The sequence below is a fragment of the Ctenopharyngodon idella genome, chromosome 8, assembly GCF_019924925.1.
Source record: "Ctenopharyngodon idella isolate HZGC_01 chromosome 8, HZGC01, whole genome shotgun sequence".
Taxonomy (NCBI): Eukaryota; Metazoa; Chordata; class Actinopteri; order Cypriniformes; family Xenocyprididae; genus Ctenopharyngodon; species Ctenopharyngodon idella.
Genome location: NC_067227.1, coordinates 13,243,101 through 13,264,158, shown reverse-complemented (window position 1 = coordinate 13,264,158; position 21,058 = coordinate 13,243,101). Strand labels below are relative to the sequence as shown.

The following is a 21,058-nucleotide window of genomic DNA, read 5'->3' as shown; positions in this document are numbered from 1 at the left end:
TTCATACATCGCGGCAGGCTCAAACCCTCCATCTGCGGTGGGCTCTGGTGTCGAATCGGTGCAGTGGGGTGATGGCTGGCTGGGCTCTGGGTCCGGAGTAGGGCAGGTGATGTCCTCCGCGAGGCCGATGGTGAACACTGATCCATTGTTCACCAGAACCCACTCCGGAAAAGCAGCAAAATCCTCTCGAGGACTGTACCCTAGGAGGCGTGCTTTGGTGTGTGTTCCAGATAGCGAGTTAGGTACGCCAAATCCAAAAAATCTCTGGTGTGGATCTCCAGGGAAAGGTCCTTCTGCTCGAGGCAGAGCAGTTGGACGGTGGGTAGGTCCATAGTGAGGAGAAAAAAAAGGAAAATACACTGCAAAAATAAATCTAATCAAAGGTTTGTTCTTCTGTCACGAGTTCAGTGGCTGCAATGAAATGCACAACGATAAGGATATTACAGAAAATTCTTTGATACAATATAACTCAGAAAAACACAGGAGATCTCAGGAACTATAATACAACCACATACAACATTAACATACACTGAACAAAGGAAACAAAGGGCTTATACATGCAGGAAGTAATCAAGGGAAAAACAGAACAGTCAAAATCCAGTAACTAATAAAGAGCGGGAAAACAGAACAAATGGAACAGAAAACAATGAGAAACAAATCAAAACAAGAACTTAACGTGACAATTATATTATATTATATTTGTAATGTTGGATTATATTATATTATATTATATTATATTGTATTATATTATATTATATGGTTAGGTTTATATTTCTATAATATGAATATAATATAAAATATGTTTACCTTTATCTCACTCAAGTATTATATGAAATGTGAAAAATGCATTTAATTAATTAATTGTTGCAAATATGTTTATATGTTTAGCTTTAATTTTTTTGTTTTAGTTTTAGTAATTTTAGTATTTAAACATATTTTATTTCAGTTAGTTGGCAAGGTAACAATTCATATTTATTTCTACATTAACTTTAAATTTAAGTTTACATCTAATATTTATAGTTTGTTATTTCAGCTTTATTTCCATTCCCAATAATTTTATTCATAATAAAATTATTTTGATAGTTTAATAGTTTTAGTTTTAGATAACACTGGTCCACATCAGCTTTCTATTTCCTTTCATTTTAAGACCTTGGAAATCTTCTAAAATTTGCATAAACTACAGATCTGTTCCATGAGTTATTGAACAGAAATCTGGTAGCAGTTTCAGACAGTGTGATTATAGATGAGTATAACAAATTAGAGCTTGTTTGGCCTGCCAGCACTGGCCCATTAATCTCAGCCCCCCTTCATCTCTGCTATTGATTAGTAGAGTCTTTTTAACAGCACTGCTGCTGGATCTGGGAAGTGCTGTCTGAAGAGAGAGCCATAAACCTTTGTGACTTGGGTGTGTAATTCTTCCGAACCTTAGTTATCCAACATAAATCTGTTCACTTCACCTGATTAATTAAATTAATTAGAGCAACCAGTTTGCAGTGTGTTATACAAGCACCAGTCAATGGTTGCAGAATATATTTTGCATATTTGTGTGCTTGTTGAAAAGTGAATAAATGTATGTGTACCACCCACATGGCCATTACGTGCACCCTGAATCCATTGCCTCTGCTCAATACAGTTTTTCCACATACTGAATTAACCATGCTGCCCTGCTCCATTACCTTTAGGCTCTCAGGGGAGGAAAAAGCAGAAAGTGGATGAGAGAGAGAGAGAGAGAGAGAGATAGAGAGAGGGGGGTATTTTCACACTAATACATACTCGCGTATTATGCAGGATCGCTAACCATAAGCATCTGTAACTGTACTGGTAATTTTGAAACAAGGTCATATCCCTTATAAAAAAATAAATAATGTGGAGGTTCCAGTGGTTCAGTGATGCTATCAAATGGTTCAATGGCACAAATATTTGACTTTATTAATATTTTTTGTGCAGTAATATAAGATATTATAAAAATACTGTGAAATATCTAAAAATCCTTAAAACAAGATAAATTTACTTGAGAAGAAAAATTGATTGGACTTGATTTGAAGTTAAAAATTTGAAGTTTTTTAAAATTAAGTTTATTTTTCTTATACCAAGAAAAAAAAACTGTAAGAAAAAGGCAAACTGTTTTTTTTTTGTTTGTTTGTTTCATAATGGGGTTATATTATATTATATTATATTGTATTATTAATATATATATTATATTATTATTAAAAATAAGTCTCTGAAAAAGTATTATCTTTCACAATTATACTTTTCATGCAAATGTATCTTAAATGTTTTTTTTTATTGTTTTTTTTTTTTTTTTTTTACCTGGAAAAACTGATACTTATTTAGATTTTTTACAGTGTAATACCAGGTACTTATATATGTGAGCTTACAATGGTACTCCATGATTAATATATGCATGTGCAATATTATTTACATGGTACTCCAAGCTATTTCAAAGAATACAATGGTACATGTTAAAAAACATGCTATTATGGTCATATATGTCCAAAAACAAGGTATTATACTACCGTGGTTCTTTTGGTGTGTGTGTGTGTGTGTGTGTGTGTGTGTGTGTGTGTGTGTGTGTGTGTGTGTGTGTGTATGTGTGCGTTTTTGTGATTTATGAGGACACAAATTTGTATAATGGCATGGGTATTACACTGGTATTATGACATTTCATGAGTCCTCATATATAAAATAGCTTTAAAAACATACTAAAAAATGTTTTATTAAAAATGTAAAAATGCAGAATGTTTTCTGTGATGGGTAGGTTTAGGAGTAGGAGTAGTGTAGGGGGATAGAATGTACAGTTTGTACAGTATAAAAACCTTTACGCCTATGGAATGTCCTCACTAAGATAGCAAAACAAACCTGTGTATGTGTGTGTGTGTTCATCTAATTTGCCTTTATTGGTAGTGGTGCCAACCTTCTGTGTGATGAGAGATTCTGACAAGATTGCTCTGCAGTGTGTGTGTGTGTGTGTGTGTGTGTGGGTTCAGGAGCTCTGTTTTGGAGGATCTGTTATACTCTCCCTAGAGCTTTGTGTTCATATAAGTCAATCTGACAAACAGAGAATCCGCAGGTCCTTGCTGCTCTACACTACAGAAACCAGGCACAGACTGAGGAACATGCTTTTCAAAAGAGTGTAATTAAGAAAGAGTGTATGGCCTTAGAGCAAAGGACTAGACAAAATGACACAAAGAGAACCTCAAAAAATAATTTCTCAATCAATATTTTTCTCTTTTTTCCAGTACGATACCTAAAAATAAATATAAAACCAGATGCATTTACTTGAGAAGCAAAATTGCATATGATATTAAGACATCTCTGACTGTTTTCAGAGAATATTTATTGAGTTATTATATAGGTTACGTCATACGTGTGCCTCCTCATCCACTATTTTTCATTTTATGAATGCATGCTGGTCCTATTAGGTGCCATAACACTGTAATCCAGCTCCATTTACATGGAAATGAAAAACGAAATGAGAAAGAACGTTGGCTATATTTGAATTGACAGATTTATATGTGTCTGTTCACTTTTGATGGATCTGCATTAGTTTGCTCCTCTCTTGTAGAGACATCCTCAGACTGGGGTTTAACTTGCGTGGATGGTGACTGAAGATAATGTAATTATACAGTGGGGAAATGATTAATGTAATGTCAGGGTGTTGCATGATAGGAAAAATGGAGCAAAACTATCTGATAATGCAAAACGGATGGAGGGAGGAAGAGAGAGATCCAAGTGGTGATGAAAGAAGCAGGATTTCATATTGTGCCGGTTCTTTTGTGTGTGGTTTCTTGCAGCGTGATCAAGAGTGTAAGACAGGTATTATGGGGAATCTGCATGAGAGAGGACCATCATTCTGAAACCTCATATCTTTGATTGGCAGTGTAAAGCGACTGTCGACAACAACTATATGGACAGTCTGATTTTACCAGACAGCACACATGCATGATCAGACATACACAAACACAATCTGTCGGTCGGCTTGATGTATTATTTTTGCTTTCACATATATTAGAGATGCGCGATTAATTCTATACCCTTGCATCAACATTTTATACTTGCAACGTGTTTTTGCAGTGGCTGATGATTGTAATTGATCACAGACATTGATGCATGAATACAGTGACGAATCTGAGTTATTTAAATTACCTACACTACCATTCAAAAGATTTTTAATGATCTTTAATTTTTTTAAGCTTTTTAATTTATACTCATTAAGGCTGCATTTATTTGATCAAAAATATAGAGAAAACAGTAATTTTTTTGAAATATCCTTACAATCAGTATTACATGATCCTTCAGAAATCATTCTATGAATGTTGAAAAATGTTTTCAAATGTTTTCAAAAAATTTCTCGTCCATGTTGAATCATCTTACTGTGCATGTGTAAAATGTAATAAAAGCTCACTAAAATGATACCGAAAGGCCAAATATAAAAACGTTCTCACGCTATTCTTCTGGCATGATCACTTTATTAGCAAAATATCTCACCACTTACTGGTGCGTTCAGGTGGCACTCAATCGCCATGCCATGTATGGTCTAAAACTCAACTGTTCTCTTGTTTTGCTGCCGGAGAGCAATTGCGAGGAAATTTCGACCTTGCAGTAATGTAATTTGAAGAAGTAACATGTATCTTTAGCAACACTTTGAATGTAAATAACCATCCTGATCTTGTGGCAATTCATACGTATTTTACGAGGTGGCTAGTTCGTACGATTTTTCAAAAAGTGTCACCAGTAGGACCACCCCTAACCCCGCCCCTAAACCTACCCATCACTGGGGTGTAGACAAATAGTACGAAAACGTACAAGTGAGGTTGTATGAATTTGTATGAATTAGCCACCTCATAAAATGCGTACGAATTGCTGTGAGATTGCGTTGGACTAGCACATGTATACTAGTATAAACTTAAATATCAATTGGTACAATATGTGTCACATGACTAAACATGCATCATAGTTTTCAAATACCTCCATTTTCACAGTCCACACTACAACACAAAAATGCCATTTTAAAATTTACAATACTTAAAAGAGCGTCTTCAAAAAGCTCACTTTTCAGAGAAAAAGACTTTAAATGTTTGTAGATGTATAGTCTTGTGTAGCCGTACCTTCAGACTGATGGCAGAAGGTCTGGACTCTATTGCAGCTTTCATTGGCCAAGGACCGCCCAAGAGGACATTTGACTGACATGTAACGCATTCAATCATAATTCGTTTGGTTCTGCATCATGTTTAGGGGCGTGAAAATGTAAAGTCGATGTCCCTACTATAACAGACCGGTGTGCATCTAATAAACTATTCATTCGAGAACATTGTGCAAGTTTACTGCAACAATGGAGCCGTGAACTTCACATACACTATATTGCCAAAAGTTTTGGGATGTCTGCCTTTACGTGCACATGAACTTTATTGACATCCCATTCTTAATCCGTAGGGTTTAATATGGAGTTGGCCCACCCTTTGCAGCTATAACAGTTTCAACTCTTCTGGGAAGGCTTTCCACAAGGTTTAGGAGTGTGTTTATGGGACCATTCTTCTAGAAGCGCATTTCTGAGGTCAGGCACTGATGTTGGCGAGAAGGCCTGGCTCGCAGTCTCCGCTCTAATTCATCCCAAAGGTGTTCTATCGGGTTGAGGTCAGGACTCTGAGCAGCCAGTCAAGCTCCTCCACACCAAACTCACTCATCCATGTCTTTATGGACCTTGATTTGTGCACTGGTGCGCAGTCATGTTGGAACAGGTAGGGGCCATCCCTAAACTGTTCCCACAAAGTTGGGAGCATGAAATTGTCCAAAATGTCTTGGTATGCTAAAGCATTAAGAGTTCCTTTCACTGGAACTAAGGGGCCAAGCCAAACCCCTGAAAAACAACCCCACACCATAATCCCCCCTCCACCAAACTTTACACTTGGCACAATGCAGTCAGGCAAGTACCGTTCTCCTGGCAACCGCCAAACCCAGACTCGTCCATCGGATTGCCAGACAGAGAAGCGTGATTCGTCACTCCAGAGAACACGTCTCCACTGCTCTAGAGTCCAGTGGCGGCGTGCTTTACACCACTGCATCTGACGCTTTGCATTGCACTTGGTGATGTAAGGCTTGGATGCAGCTGCTCGGCATGGAAACCCATTCCATGAAGCTCTCTACGCACTGTTCTTGAGCTAATCTGAAGGCCACACAAAGTTTGGAGGTCTGTAGTTATTGTACTGTTACTGTTATTGTTACTGTTGCTGTTGTTCCGAATTGCTTCCACTTTGTTATGATACCACTAACAGTTGACCATGAAATATTTAGTAGTGAGGAAATTTCACGATTGGACTTATTGCACAGGTGGCAACCTATCACGGTACCACGCTTGAATTCACTGAGCTCCTGAGAGTGACCCATTCTTTCACAAATGTTTGTAGAAGCAGTCTGCATGCCTAGGTGCTTGATTTTATACACCTGTGGCCATGGAAGTGATTGGAACACCTGAATTCAATGATTTGGAGGGGTGTCCCAATACTTTTGGCAATATAGTGTACTTTTGAAAATCCAGCGTTTAGTTGATCCTGGTAAGCACTCATTGTCACAGTTGTAAACACAATGGCGTTCTTCTTCCACGAGGGGGTTCAGCGTCACGGAATTTGTTTCCCGGCGGACCATTAAAGAACGCAACACACACGTCTCCCGAACGTCCTGTAGAATTCAACCAACCAGATGACGAGTTTGAAAATCCTGAAGTGTTTCCAGATAAATGCCATATGCATCAGATATTCAGCCAACAGTCCGTGGGCGTGACATCTGAGTCTGAGACTAGTAGACATATAGCCTAAGAGAGCAAACCAGCAAAACTAGAAAGTTTCCATAATAAAGGCATAGACACCATGAAATAAGAGAATAAGAGAGGGCACTAAACTTGTGAGCTCATGAATATTAATTATGTGACTTGACATTCACCCAATGGTCCTACTTGATTTATAATTAGGGACTAGCATAATAACAGATTGCAGCTTACTGATTGTTTGTTCATTTATTAATGTAACCATTTGGCTGGGTCGTGAAATTGTCAATGTATGCGGAAAGGCTACATGTTCTTTCTTTGCACTGTAGCCAAGCAAAATTATACTCCTAATATATATAACAATTGTTTCCCAAAAATTTCAAGCTATAAACTTAATGTGAACTGCATAGTCTAGATAATCTGGTTTTGGAAGAATTAGATAAGCAATGTTTGAGTTCCTGTTGCAATGTCTGGTTTTGATTACGAATTGGCATGTTGGCAAATATAAGCAGTTTATGAAGCTCTAGTGGAGACACATACAAGATTACTAGGGTTTATTTCTCAGCAGTAAATCTGAGATCCCAGAGATTTTAATGATTAGTTTACACAAACAAATGACAATTCTGTCATCAGTTATTCATCCTCATGTTGGTTCAAACCCGTATTTGTAATTTTAGCGATTGGTGATTCTCTTCTCAAATGGCATGTAATTGGCAGTGTTTCTACTTCTGTGTTGTATACCTGTGCTCAGTTAAGGCTATGATGTGTTAGTGTTATTTGCAGGCCTTCATAGAAAGACAGACCAGCATCTGCTCCTGGAGGCGGGTGTGAGTCTGAATCTCACGCTGATCAAAGGTGTGAAAGCATCCACTCAGGTAGAAAACAGCTATTGCCATGCCAACGGCGGTGGGAGGCCTGTCTTTGTAGCACTTGTCTTCCTTTTCTCTGTCACTCATTCTGCTTGATTGGTTTTTAGCTTTCAGTATCCTCTGCATCATCTCTCACCTCACAAAGCCTTTCAGACCCATTCAGGGATGAAGAACAGGCCCCTGAAAACCGGCTTTACTACTTGTGTTTGGGTTTTTCTAAATAATCACACTCACAATCATGTTCGTTTTTTGATGGAAGACTTTTGATATCTTTTGTCCTATTTTTAGACTGTCAGCATAGTCAGACAAACAACATACACACACCAGGGACACCTATAATATGTAAAGTTATCTGTTAGCGTACCTATTCATCCCAGTGCCAGATGCTTGACTATAAATTGGTGGGGACAAAAACTCACTGTAAATGATGTCCTTAATACACTAGTACCATTCAAATGTTTGGGGTTGGTAAATTTTTTTAATGCTTTTGAAAGATGTCTTTTTTGCTCACCAAGGCTGTATTTATTTGATTCAAAAATACAGTAAAAACATTTTTTAAAAATATTGTTACATTTTATAGTTACAACTGTTTTCTATTGTAATATATTTTAAAATGTAATTTATTCCTGTGATGGCAAAATTTAATTTTCAGCATTACTCATGTCACATGATCCTTCAGAAATCATAATATGCTGATTTGATGCTCAAGAAACATTTATTTTTTTCAATATTCAAAGTTCTTTTTTTTTTTCTTCTGAAAGTTCAAAAGAACAGCATTTATTTGAAGTAGAAATCTTTTGAAACATTATAAATGTCTTTACTGTCACTTTTGATCAATTTAATGCATCCTTGCTGATTAAAAGTATTCATTTACTTAAACACTTGCTGACCCCAAGCTTTTTTGAAGTGCAAAAGTAATTTATTGGCAGATGCTATTTACACTAAGTGCAAATAGATATAGATGCTATTTACACTAAGCACCTCAGTGTATTGTAGTACATTATAAAACAGTATGCAATAATAACAACAACATATTCAGTGTATGTTATTATCAGTGTTGGGGAAAGTTACTTTTAAAAGTAATGCGTTACAATATTGTGTTACTTCCTTAAAAAAGTAACTAATTGCATTACTTAGTTACTTGTTATGGAAAGTAATGCGTTACATTACTTTTGCGTTACTTTTTCTCACCAGGGCTGGGCTGTGCTTGTTTGTTTTTTAATAACAACAAAAAAGTTCTATTTTTGGCAAATGTTAAGGCTCTTTCACACCAAAAGTGTCAAAAAAGCCTCAGGCTGAATGAAATGCATGTTTATGCCTGTACAGTAGAGGGCGCAGCTCAAACTAACCTTTCAGCTGCCATTCTGGATTAAAGAAGAATAGGATACAGGAGAAGGAAGTTCAACACTCTTATTTCTAAATCTAATCGAAAGTAATTTTTACTTATTAGTATGGTCGAATTGGATCATTGAAGGTCAGCAGCAAAAACATTGATTAAAGTGAGATTGAATACATGAAGTATATTTGTGTAATTTAATATATTTTATTATTACAGGTTTGCATTAAAAAAATGTCAGTTTTTATTAATTTTGAGGAAGACTGAATGTTTTCGTGCAAGTGAGATGAGTAAATGCATGTTCACATTTAGTCTAGAACTACAATAACCATCATGTTTACACAGCGCACACAACGCTTCTGCACTTACTCTTATTTCTCTCGACATGGTGACAGGAGCTGTCAGTCAATAAATGTAAACAAAAAAACTTGCGTTACCTATTTGAAAAAGTAACTTAGATGTTTTGTTGTAAATTGAAAAAGCATGCATTACTTTACTAGTTACATGAAAAAAGTAATCTGATTACGTTACAAGTTACTTGTAATGTGTTAAGGTGATGATACAATGGGAAACTTTTTGAGCAATATTGCCGGGCAATGATGCCAAACGATATTGCTTGGGCACTTTCCCATTAAGAATGGGCATCAAATTTCTATCTGAATACTTTACATCAAAATTTGTTGCCCATTCTCAATGGGAAAGTGCCCAAGCAATATCGTTTGGAAACATTGCTCAAAAAGTTGGCCAGTGTATCATCACCTTTACCCCCGATACTGGTTATTATATTTATTAAAATCATAAATAGATGCTGCCCTATTAGAACATTGTTCCTGTCCCTAAAGCCCTCTCCTACACCTACCCCTAACCCTAACCCTACCCGTTAAACACTTTATTCACACTATTTAATACCCGTTAGACACTTTATTTCCACTTTTTTAAAAATATTTTTATTTAAAAAAATCTATGAGCTGATATGCAATGGGAAAAGGGAGAAGAAAGAGTTTGGATTCAAACTCAGGTTGAACTCTCCATGTCACTGATCCTGTTATTACAGAGATTTCTTTTGTAATTTTGTCTGGCTCAATCAGACAATGGTGGGTGGAGTTTGTGTAAATAGCCTCTGCCATCAAGGTGGGCTATTTGCACTTGGTGTAAGTAAACACTACATAATTTATTATTTTAAACCACTTACAAATATAACTTATATTTCATGTAAATACATTCATAAAGCAAGTTTATGTGTTTTTGTATATTTTTGTGGCAGAAGGGCTCTTTTTCATATATAGAACATTTCAACATGTACAGATCTTTGGAACTGATGAAAGATACTCCCTTTATCAAGCTGACAGAAAGATTTTTTACTCTGATTTAAATTTGCCCTTTTAGCACAGAATTTCATGGGAATGCAAAGAGTCGTGACAACTACCCACAAAACTCACTAATGATCATAGGATCTCAATGCTAGCTTCTTGTCATGCTCGACTGCAATACAACTGTGTAGGTCTTTTCACTGTCAAAGCAGAACAATTTCTAGAAAAAGTCTGTCAGATTAGGCTGTGAGAAAGTAGAGCTTGACTCTATGCATATATGCCTTACCATAAAGTCAAACAGCTGTTAAAGATGCAATCTGCAGCTGGTTTGAAGCAGTTAGTTGGTTTCTTGTGCCTCTGATTAGCATATTAGACGTGACTTCCATTATTTCTTTGTTCATTTAGACAGATCACTGAATGAGAAATTCATATTAAAGGTAGGATTCTGCAGTAATGCAAGAATACATTTTTGTGTTCAGTGTTCAGATTTGCATATTTGCTTTTTAATGAACAATCTGTTCACAATTAGGAGATACTATGCTATGCTGCTTGCTTCTTTTTAAACATTTGTGAACAAAATCAGATTGAAGTGACTTGATTTCATACCTTAAATTAAGCAATTTAGAATGTGAGAACGAGGAGAGCCTGATTACTGATTGTAGTATGCCAGTAAAGCAGAAAAGATTTTTTACTTTCCCCAGTAAATTCTCATTTCCACAGGTGTCAGAATAATAAAACATCAAAGGAAATATGGAAATATTCCTTTTTAGCTCTGTAATTGTTATATAGTTAGTAGGGCTATCAGTTTAATGTAATAAATAATGCAGTGTGTGCATGTGGAAAATAAGACATGTTTTGTAATTCAATTCAATGATTTACTCATCTGCCAAAATAATATAATACCTTTTGAGGCCATTCGTTTTGGTGGTTTCTTGGCAAATATTGATATATGAGATGTCATGTTCAATTTGATACATTTTTAAATCAACTGGCAGTAAAAATGTATTATTGGATTATGGTATGGTAGTCCAGCAGGGTTTTCAGTGAAAGAGAACCAGAGAAGAGGAGGAATGTACCTTTAGGCTAGAATTAGTAATGGAGGTATTTTGCATCATTGATGACTCTGCAAAAACAAAATGGACTGAGGCTTGAATCAGACACGTCAGGGAAGACTAGAGGGGGAAAATGAGGGCAGAGGAGGAAATCTTTTCAGCTCTGCATGGCCAAAATATTGTCTTCTACATGTTTTCAAATCTCACATACTTCCATAGACTGGAAATGTGCTGCGAAGGGAATACACATTGGCGCTGTCTGAGTCCAGAATGCTTAGTCTCTGTGATTGTACGAAAGCTGACAGTAAGGAAAATGAATGTCACTCATAGCTGCTGGTTGCCAAGGAACGTGAAGTGAGCCCGAAGTGACTGTAATTCAAACTGGCACCAGGTCACGAGAAAAATAAACAGATAAATATCACATTAAAATTACTTATATTATTCTTTTACCCATCCTGCAGTGGCACAGACGGCACATTTGGGTTTCAGTTTATGTTTCATAACCTGGAAGTCACAACATACAGTATGTACATACATATACATACATACAGTATGTCACTCAGTGCAAAAAATTATAATTTAAAAATGTATAAAAAGTTCTTAATTAGTATTTTTTCTTTTTTTTCCATTAAAAAATATGGCAACAATATGGTAAAATCTATCTATCTATCTATCTATCTATCTATCTATCTATCTATCATCTATATCTAATCTGTCTGTCTGTCTGTCTGTCTGTCAATTGATCAATAATAGGGCTGTGCAATATGGACAAAAAAAACCTATCACGATTTCTTTGATCAATATTGCGATTTCGATTTTAATCACGATTTTGACACACATTACATTCATAAATGCATTTAGTGTGAATTTGAAGCATATTTCCAAAGGAAACCAATTAGACCTTTATCAAAAAGCTGTAACATGTCTCTAGAACAGTCATATGGCAAAACAAAAATTAGTATGGGTAACCAAACCAAACCGTCAAAACAATAAAAAACAATGCAGACTAAAGTCTCTCAAATAACTAAAATTAGAACAACGCTAAACACACATCGGTTTAATTCATACTGGAAGCCAGAGGGCGCCTCGAGCAGAAACTCCACATATACCTCAGAGAAGTAATATAATAAATCCCTAATGTGCTGAACCAAAAGAAGATATAATGCTTTGACTGATTAAACATGAAGACAATAAGCACACAACTGCATCAATATATGGTGTGTATGAGTTCTTCAAGCCTTCACGGGTATTTTCTTAATAATAACAATTTGCAATGCTAATCGACGTAGCCTTTATCACTGTAAAGAATACTATAAAATAATATATTGTCTGCCTTATTCTGTGAAGAGAAGCCACATCAGATCGCAAAAGGAAATTTCAAACAGTCGACTGACGTTATGAAATGATAATTATTAACGTTTCGCAGTGCTTTCAGAGATAGGGTTGCCAACTTCTGGAAAGGAAAATAAGGGACAGTCGTGGTTCGTTATAGGAAAATAAGGGGCAGAATAAGGGACACTCAAAATATTTGTACTGTACCACACAGTGTATGTCATTTCTGTATCTGCAGTTAAGTATGTGTATAAAAGATGTATACAAGGTTCTCAGACATAAACACATTTTGGTAATTTTGTGTCAAAATCAACCAAATTTCAGAAACTTTCCCCTGCTCAAATTTTTGATTTTCTTTTTCTTTTTTTCCCTGAAGACAAACATAAATGAAGAAGAAAGCCAAAATGTTAAATGTAATGGATATATATTTACTGAGTAATCTACTATTTTGTAGAGGGGGGGTCAAAATTACAATTTTCACCTGAGATTTGGAGTCAGATTACAGGGGGGTAAAATGACTTTAGAACAACATATTTTACACAGAGATTGGTAGGACTGTTAATTAAATCTGTTGACGTTAGCAATCTTTGTTGCATTATATGCCAACAGTTCAAAAATGGCAAAAAGCACTTCTTGTGTTTTTCGCCCAAAGTTTGCATTTCTGTAACTCATATTACAGATATCTTAATATCCTTTTAGATTCTAATTCTTAACAAACTTTTCTTTTCTTAATTTTTAAGGCCCAATATGGTTAATTTCCAGAGATAGGGATCTCAACGTCCCTCCATGAGTAAATTGGTACACATTTTCAATGATCACACATTTTTCTGAAGAACAAATAATGTTGAAACTAGAAATGTATCTCGTTTTTTTTCTATAAACACAATTGAACATTCCTGTCTGAGTGCCATAAATAGCATTTTTCCAAAGTTTGTGTGCCTGTAATTCTAAAAGTATTAAAGATATCTCAATATCCATCTATATTCTCATTCTTAAACTTTTCTTTTGTAATCTTCATTTTAAAGGCCCTACAATATGGTTCAATCCCATAGCCTATAATGTGGCTTCATGTTCAAATTTTTGAATTTTACCCATTTTCTATATCTATAGCTACACCAATGGATAATAAACATCAACCTCTATTAAAAACCATAATTTAAAAAAAATGTCAGGAAGATAGGCCTACATAGATGGCACAAAATTTGAAAGCATAATAACTGAACATCTTTGAAATATCAGCCAATAAAGCATTTTCTTTTTTTAAATAATGGCACTTAAAAGTTTAAACTAAATGTTGTTGCAACGTGTATGAATAAATGAAAATGCATAATTTTCAGTTAAAGAGAAGTAGAGAACTGAGAATTAGCCAAGTATGGGCGGCTTTAGGTGCTTGAGACTTTATTATTTTGTTTCAATAATGAGGCCCAAGAATAGCCTAGGGCTACTTAAATGAGCGTAACATGTTTTTTTTTCTCTATTTCACAACATTTGCAATAGTGAAAGACGACCTCCCTTTTTGATCACGTCTTCCTTCAGGGATATTGCATGTTTTCTTGCGTGGCTGAATGTTGCTGAAATCAAAACGCGAACACTGAAAGGCATTTGCTGTAAGCGCGAGACCCGCTTGCTGTGAAGCAGGAGCGACCAGCTGCCAGAGGAGTCTGCTTGGTCTTAAAGCCTTCCGCGAAACGGCTATGTTCGCAAATTTGTCTCAAAGGAATGATTAATTCTCAATTTAGAGCGTATGCCTGAGAATACGGGAAACTTCATTGATGCCTTAAATACGGAACGATTCCGTATTATACGGAACGGTTGGCAACCCTATTCAGAGATGAAGCAGCATTTCTACTGATCATAGAGCCGTTCTTCACTAACACGCTGTCCATATATTTATTGAATTAAAAACAGGAAGAAAAAAAACAGCCTTTGCGATTTCATAAACGTACTAAGCCACATCGTGATTTCGGTTCGATTTTGATTAATTGCGCAGCCCTAGATATAACCACAATTAATATTAAAATATGAATATGAAGATATCAAGATATAAATGTAACAATTTAGTGAGATTATGCATTATACGTTAACACTTCATTTCGATAGTCCACTTTAGACATTCTACTAACTATAAGTAACTTTGCAACTACATGTCAACCAGCAGTCATTAGAGTTAATAATAACACTTTATTTTGATGCTCCCCTAACAGACATTCTACTGACTATAAGTAACTTTGTAACTGCATGTCAGCTTACTTTACTATCCCTAACCCTAACTAACCTACTCTTAATGAGAGTTAGTTGACATGTAGTTGCAAAGTTACTTTACTTATCCTGAATTTATCCTGTTTTAAGATTGTTTAAAGAAAATCAACTTTTCCTTGAGCTTTTGATATATAAGAGGTCATCATACTGTAAGAATGTTCTGTAAGTTTCAGAACTGAAAACTTCCTTGTTAGTCCATAAAAGCTTTTATTGACACCAGGCCCAAAGAACTCTCCCTTTGCAATCGCTGGAGCTGTCAATCAAACAGTGCGAGTTTATCAGTGACTGAGTTGTGGACATGCACCAAAACTCCCCTTTTATTCAACGAATCTCTTAGTTATATCGCGTTTGCACTGATAGTTGCGACGAAAGCATTCGTTAGTGTGCAGAAATTTAGTTGCAATGATGAGATCACTGCTTTCATGCGCTCAACAACATGTCTGTGATCGGCTGTTCATCACTGCAACCTTTCATGCCATGATCTAAATATAATGCCATAGATCTAAATGTAATGCAGCACTTTTCATGATTAGTTAACCTAGAGAGCTGAAAAACATGCTAAAAAGAGAGAATAATACTTGGCTATTTCAAATGGAAAGATGTTAGCCAATCACAGCAGTGGGTGTTTACACTGAATTCTCACAGCAGACAAAAAAATGCCTTTTATTTCTAAATTATGACAATTTTTGATGTAAAAAGCATACTAACATTATAAGCGCAGCCCAGGAAACATTATAAAACATGTTTTTAAATGTTTTACTGCACAACTAGATAAAATTAGGATAAACAACTTTTTTTTTTTCTTTTTTTACCAAAAAAAAAGTTGTTTTTAATAGCCAATTTGTCCTTGTCTAGCAAGTTTGGCAGGTCAGACTAATCGTACTTTCTCTCAATAGCACCTCCCTAGCTGACTTTTTATCTAAATTGATCCCTAAAGCATCTTCAAAGAACTTCTTCAGCATTTCATCAAAGCATGCTGTCTTTTCATGGGCCAACCTATTGCTATTTAATCACAGAGATCCCTCAAATGTCACTGTTTAAAGGCAGAGCAGATCAGCTTGTGAGTTAGCAGAAATGAGGCAGCAAGCTTAAAAGAACCACTGTATGTCAAAATAAAGCCTTTGGACATTCGTATACAGCATAAACCCCGGGGGGTTTGGACCTGGAGTTATATTTGGAAAATAAATTGAATTTGGGACCAAACACAGAAGAGCGATGCCACCTGCTACCAGTGATAGGAAAATAGAGGAGGACTGTCAGTGGGATTTCATGAAGAGATATCAGCCTTTGAGAGGATTGTAATAAGGCATTTGCATCTGAGTGTGGGTGGGTGTGTTTCCTTGGCAAATGAATATTCTTTTGATCTCGGTCCTGCGGTTTGTGTGGCAGTGTGTATTGCAGGACCCACCATATTTCCATTTTAAGCTGTGCATTGTTACCATGTGGCCCAAATCATGAAGAATTTATCATGTACATCTGTGGAGCTGAGTGATTTTCTGTCCGAGTCTACATGTGTTTGTATTTTATTGATCTTGTTAATGGAACCAGGTCAAAATGAAGTTCACAGACTGGCACAGATATGGTAATGGTTCTGTATAGAGGACTGTGGAGGAGTGGAGGGGAGGCACTGCTGATTTGAAAGGAGTTTTTTCCTTAACATTTTACTTTATTTTTTAAAGATTATGTGTTTAATTTTCTTATGTGTCAGCAGATAGATTTCACTTTGTTTTGAAGGTGAAGTGTAATTTTAGCGCCATTACTGGCAAATGGAATTGCAAAAATAATGTTTTAAAACAGGTTTCCTGAACACACCCCCTGTCTGCTATTTGTCAACCAAAGAGATAGCCACGCCCTAGACTCACACCATTGGTTAGCAGTCTAGTCTAGATCCTCATACTATCAGATCAGTTTTTTAATAGCACCACAGAGACACTTTGTAAAACCTACAAACCCTTGTGAAAAAGAAGTACACTTTAGCATGACTTTTAAAATAGTACTTAGCCTAATATGGAAATAATACACTTTAAAAGATTAGTGAAATGAATGTAATGTTTTCGGACATGTAATTGCATGTTATTAACAATTAAATGAAAAGGTATTATAATGCAACTAGCTAAACTTGAGGGGTTTTTTTTTTTTACCCACTTAAGTAGTATATAATACATCTTCATATGTAATTTTATAATTCTGCTGTTTCTGAAATATGGTTAAAATGTACTGTAAAATGTACTGACAAATATTTATGGTAAACTAAAATAGACTTTAATCCCATTTCTATTGAAACTTATTTGGAATTTCACATTTGTAATGATGAATTTGAAATTTAATACATTTAAAATATATTAACTTTAAATATATTATCAAATAACATACTCTAGTTAAAATTACAATCAAGTACTTGCATTTCAAATTTGATGCCTGCTACAGGTCTCAAAAAAGTTGGCACGGGGGCAACAAATGGCTGAAAAAGCAAGAACTTTTGAAAAGATTCAGCTGGGAGAACATCTAGCAACTAATTAAGTTAATTGATATCAGGTCTGTAAAATGATTAGCTATAAAAGGGATGTCGTAGAGAGGCAGAGTCTCTCAGAAGTAAAGATGGGCAGAGCTGTGAAAGAGTGTATAAAAAGATTGTGGAATACTTTAAAAACAATGTTCCTCAACAGTCAAATTGCAAAGGCTTTGCAAATCTCAACATCTACAGTGCATAACATCATCAAAAGATTCAGAGAAACTGGAGAAATTTCTGTGCGTAAGGGACAAGGCCGAAGACCTTTATTGGATGCCTGTAGTCTTCGAGCCCTCAGACAACACTGCATCACTCATTGGCATGATTGTGTCAATGACATTACTAAATGGGCCCAGGAATACTTCCAGAAACCACTGTCGGTAAACACAATCCGCCGTGCCATCTGCAGATGCCAACTAAAGGTCTATCATGCAAAAAGGAAGCCATATGTGGACATGGTCCAGAAGTGCCGTCGTATCCTGTTGGCCAAGGCTCATTTAAAATGGACTGTTTCAAAGTGGAAAAGTGTTCTATGGTCAGACGAGTCCAAATTTGACATTCTTGTTGGAAATCACGGACGCCGAGTCCTCCAGGCTAAAGAGGAGGGAGACCTTCCAGCGTGTTATCAGTGTTCAGTTCAAAAGCCAGCATCTCTGATGGTATGGGGGTGCATAAGTGCATACGGTATGGGCAGTTTGCATTTTTGGAAGGCACTATGAATGCTGAAAGGTATATTTCCAGACGACATCTATTTCAGGGAATGCCTTGTGTATTTCAGCAGGACAATGCAAAACCACATACTGCAGCTATTACAACAGCATGGCTTCGTCGTAGAAGAGTCCGGGTGCTGAATTGGCCTGCCTGCAGTCCAGATCTTTCACCTATAGAGAAAAATACGTCAAAGACGACCACAAACTCTTCAGCAGCTGGAAACCTATATCAGGCAAGAATGGGACCAAATTTCAACACCAAAACTCCAGAAACTCATAACCTTGATGCCCAGACGTCTTCACACTGTTTTGAAAAGAAGAGGAGATGCTACACCATGGTAAACATGCCCCCGTCCCAACTATTTTGAGACCTGTAGCAGGCATCAAATTTGAAATGAGCTCATTTTGCGCATAAAATTGTAAAATTTCTCAGTTTGAACATTTGTTATGTTATCTATGTTCTATTGGGAATAAAATATTGGCTCATGTGATTTGAAAGTCTTTTAGTTTTCATTTTATTCAAATTTAAAAAACGTCCCAACATTTCTGGAATTCGGGTTGTATAAGTACTTTAAAGCCAAAAAGATTAAAACATAATGATTTAAAATGCACTTTAAAGTAAAACTTTTAATTTGACATTATTACAAAGTTGACTTTTAAAAGTGTACTTAAATGTGTTAAGAAACATCATGAATGTGGACTCTACTTAAGTACACTTAAATGCCATTTCATTTCATTAATATTTTATTATCGGCAAGTAGTTTTTTTTTTTTTTAGAAATATATTACACTACAAGTACAATTAAGTGCACTTCCTTTTCACAAATGAATGGCTTATATTTGACTTTGCAAAGACTGGGAAAGGAGAAGGTATTTTAACATTGAATTACACCTTCTAATAAACATTCATATCTCTTTTTTAAATAATTTCTGTTATAATTCTAAAATAATCCTATTCTTTTCCAACCAAAAGAGCATGTTTTGACTTGTCTAATCTTCAAGTCCAAATAGTGCAGTTCAGTTGAATGTTGTACTTTGAACTAAATATGAATTTCTTAGCAACTGTACACTGAAACATTTTGAGAGTGTAAAGAAGATTTATTGTGGGTGAGTAGAAAGGCACTGATGCCTGCAACCATCATCAGAAAAAAGAAAGAAAAAAACAAAAACTTATAACAGCAGCTTTCATCAGTGGCAGGGATCCAGTTTTCAGCACGGCTTGGCAGAACAATAGAACTCTGAATGTGAACCTTACTTCAGAAATGATTTAAAAAAGAAAATAATAGGAGGTTTTCTAGATCTCTAAAATGATTTCCTCTTATAGACTGTATGTTTCCCCAGTACAACTTTGGCTATCATTTTTTTTTTAATTAGAGAAGACAATTAATTGATGACTTCTTCATACCAAATCATGTGTCCAAATTGTTTATGCATGAGCTTATTAAAACTTAATGTTTTTAGTCTGTGCAAGTTCAGTCAAAAACTGTACAATAACATAGATGTATTGTTCTCAACAACGCATTAAATAACAGTTTGCACTAATTTCTGAAATGTAATTAATTTGCAGGCAAATCTATGTTAAAGTATATATGAGAAAATAAAAAAATTACTCCACAACTTTTCTCTACCCAAATCCTCAAAGAAAGAAGCTTCTCAAAAGAAATATATTTGCATGACTGAAGTGTCCCAGATATTTATAGCTTTGCCAAATAACCTCATATCAAAGAGCGTTAATGGTAGAAGCATTATGGGCTGCATTTAAGCCTACAGTATTATGAATGTGTATCAGAGAGTACCTGAGAAGTCTTTTCATGACTTTGGACCATGGCTAAACGCTCAGCAATTGACTCAAAAGAAAGAAACAAACGGTTTGGAATGGGCAAGTCAAAGACTCAATACATAACAAGCAATACATGCAAGAAAAGCTCTTAAAGCTCTTATTTGATCTCTACAAAGGCTCTCGATGCCAGCTATTGAAGCTGGAGGATATGTGCACATAAAATGTATATAGTATGACTAAGTCGTTGAACAAAGAATTGCAAAGGAAAGTTTTCACTGAATAGATGTTTATCAATATTGGTGCAGTAAAGGTGAAATTTACATACATTCCAGTGCAAATAGGTGCTTCTCACGAGTTGGCAAGCACAGATGTCAGTCAATAACTAACTGTGTTCTCAGTTTTTTTAATGTTTCTTCTCTTTTGTATCTGCAGTTTTCTTCCCAAAAGCTACTTCTCAAACTATTGTACTAAACAGTGAAATTACTTACCTACAACTACAAAAATAATCAAAATAGATCAAGGCTTGAGAACACTAAATGTTATAACAGACTTCAACTTCAGAACTGTCTGTCACCCATCTAAATCAACATATACAAAATATCAACAAATAATATTGCAAATAATATTGTAAAGTCCCACCAATTTGAGAGCTTAACCTATCCTCATATAAAGAAGTGAGGCTTACAGGTGGGACAAAAATGCATGAATGATAGTCTCACTGCCCACAATCAACTACTTTTTTCAGTGTAAATAGTGACTACCAGTCAGGTAGGCAGGACCCAAAATCATATGATAAGTCTCTGTTGTCCAATTAACATCAGTCTATGCTCTATTAAAATCGTTCATATACACAATATAATGACGTGTTTATAATTAATGCACAAAAACATGGATTATGTTATTTCATTAAAATGATTTACACTTTTCTTCACTAGAATATTGAAATGTGCAAAATGTAGATAAATAAACATGTAATTGCTATATTTGTAATTAATTGTAGGGTAAGATGTAATCTTAATGCAATCCATACAGGCAAATTTGCTGAAAAACACTCGTTTTGATTAAGTGCACTTTTCCTCAGCACATAATTAATGAAAGATTGTTATGAATTATGATACAATTACTCGGATTTGATCTTTTTT

At 35.5% G+C, this 21,058-nt stretch overlaps 1 protein-coding gene across 2 annotated transcripts in view; it reads left to right on the top strand.

The window, feature by feature from the left end:
• Positions 1-21,058, top strand: part of lrrc75ba (leucine rich repeat containing 75Ba) — a 41,220-nt gene that overhangs the window by 15,832 nt on the left and 4,330 nt on the right. The gene's annotated exons all lie outside the window — the stretch shown is intronic.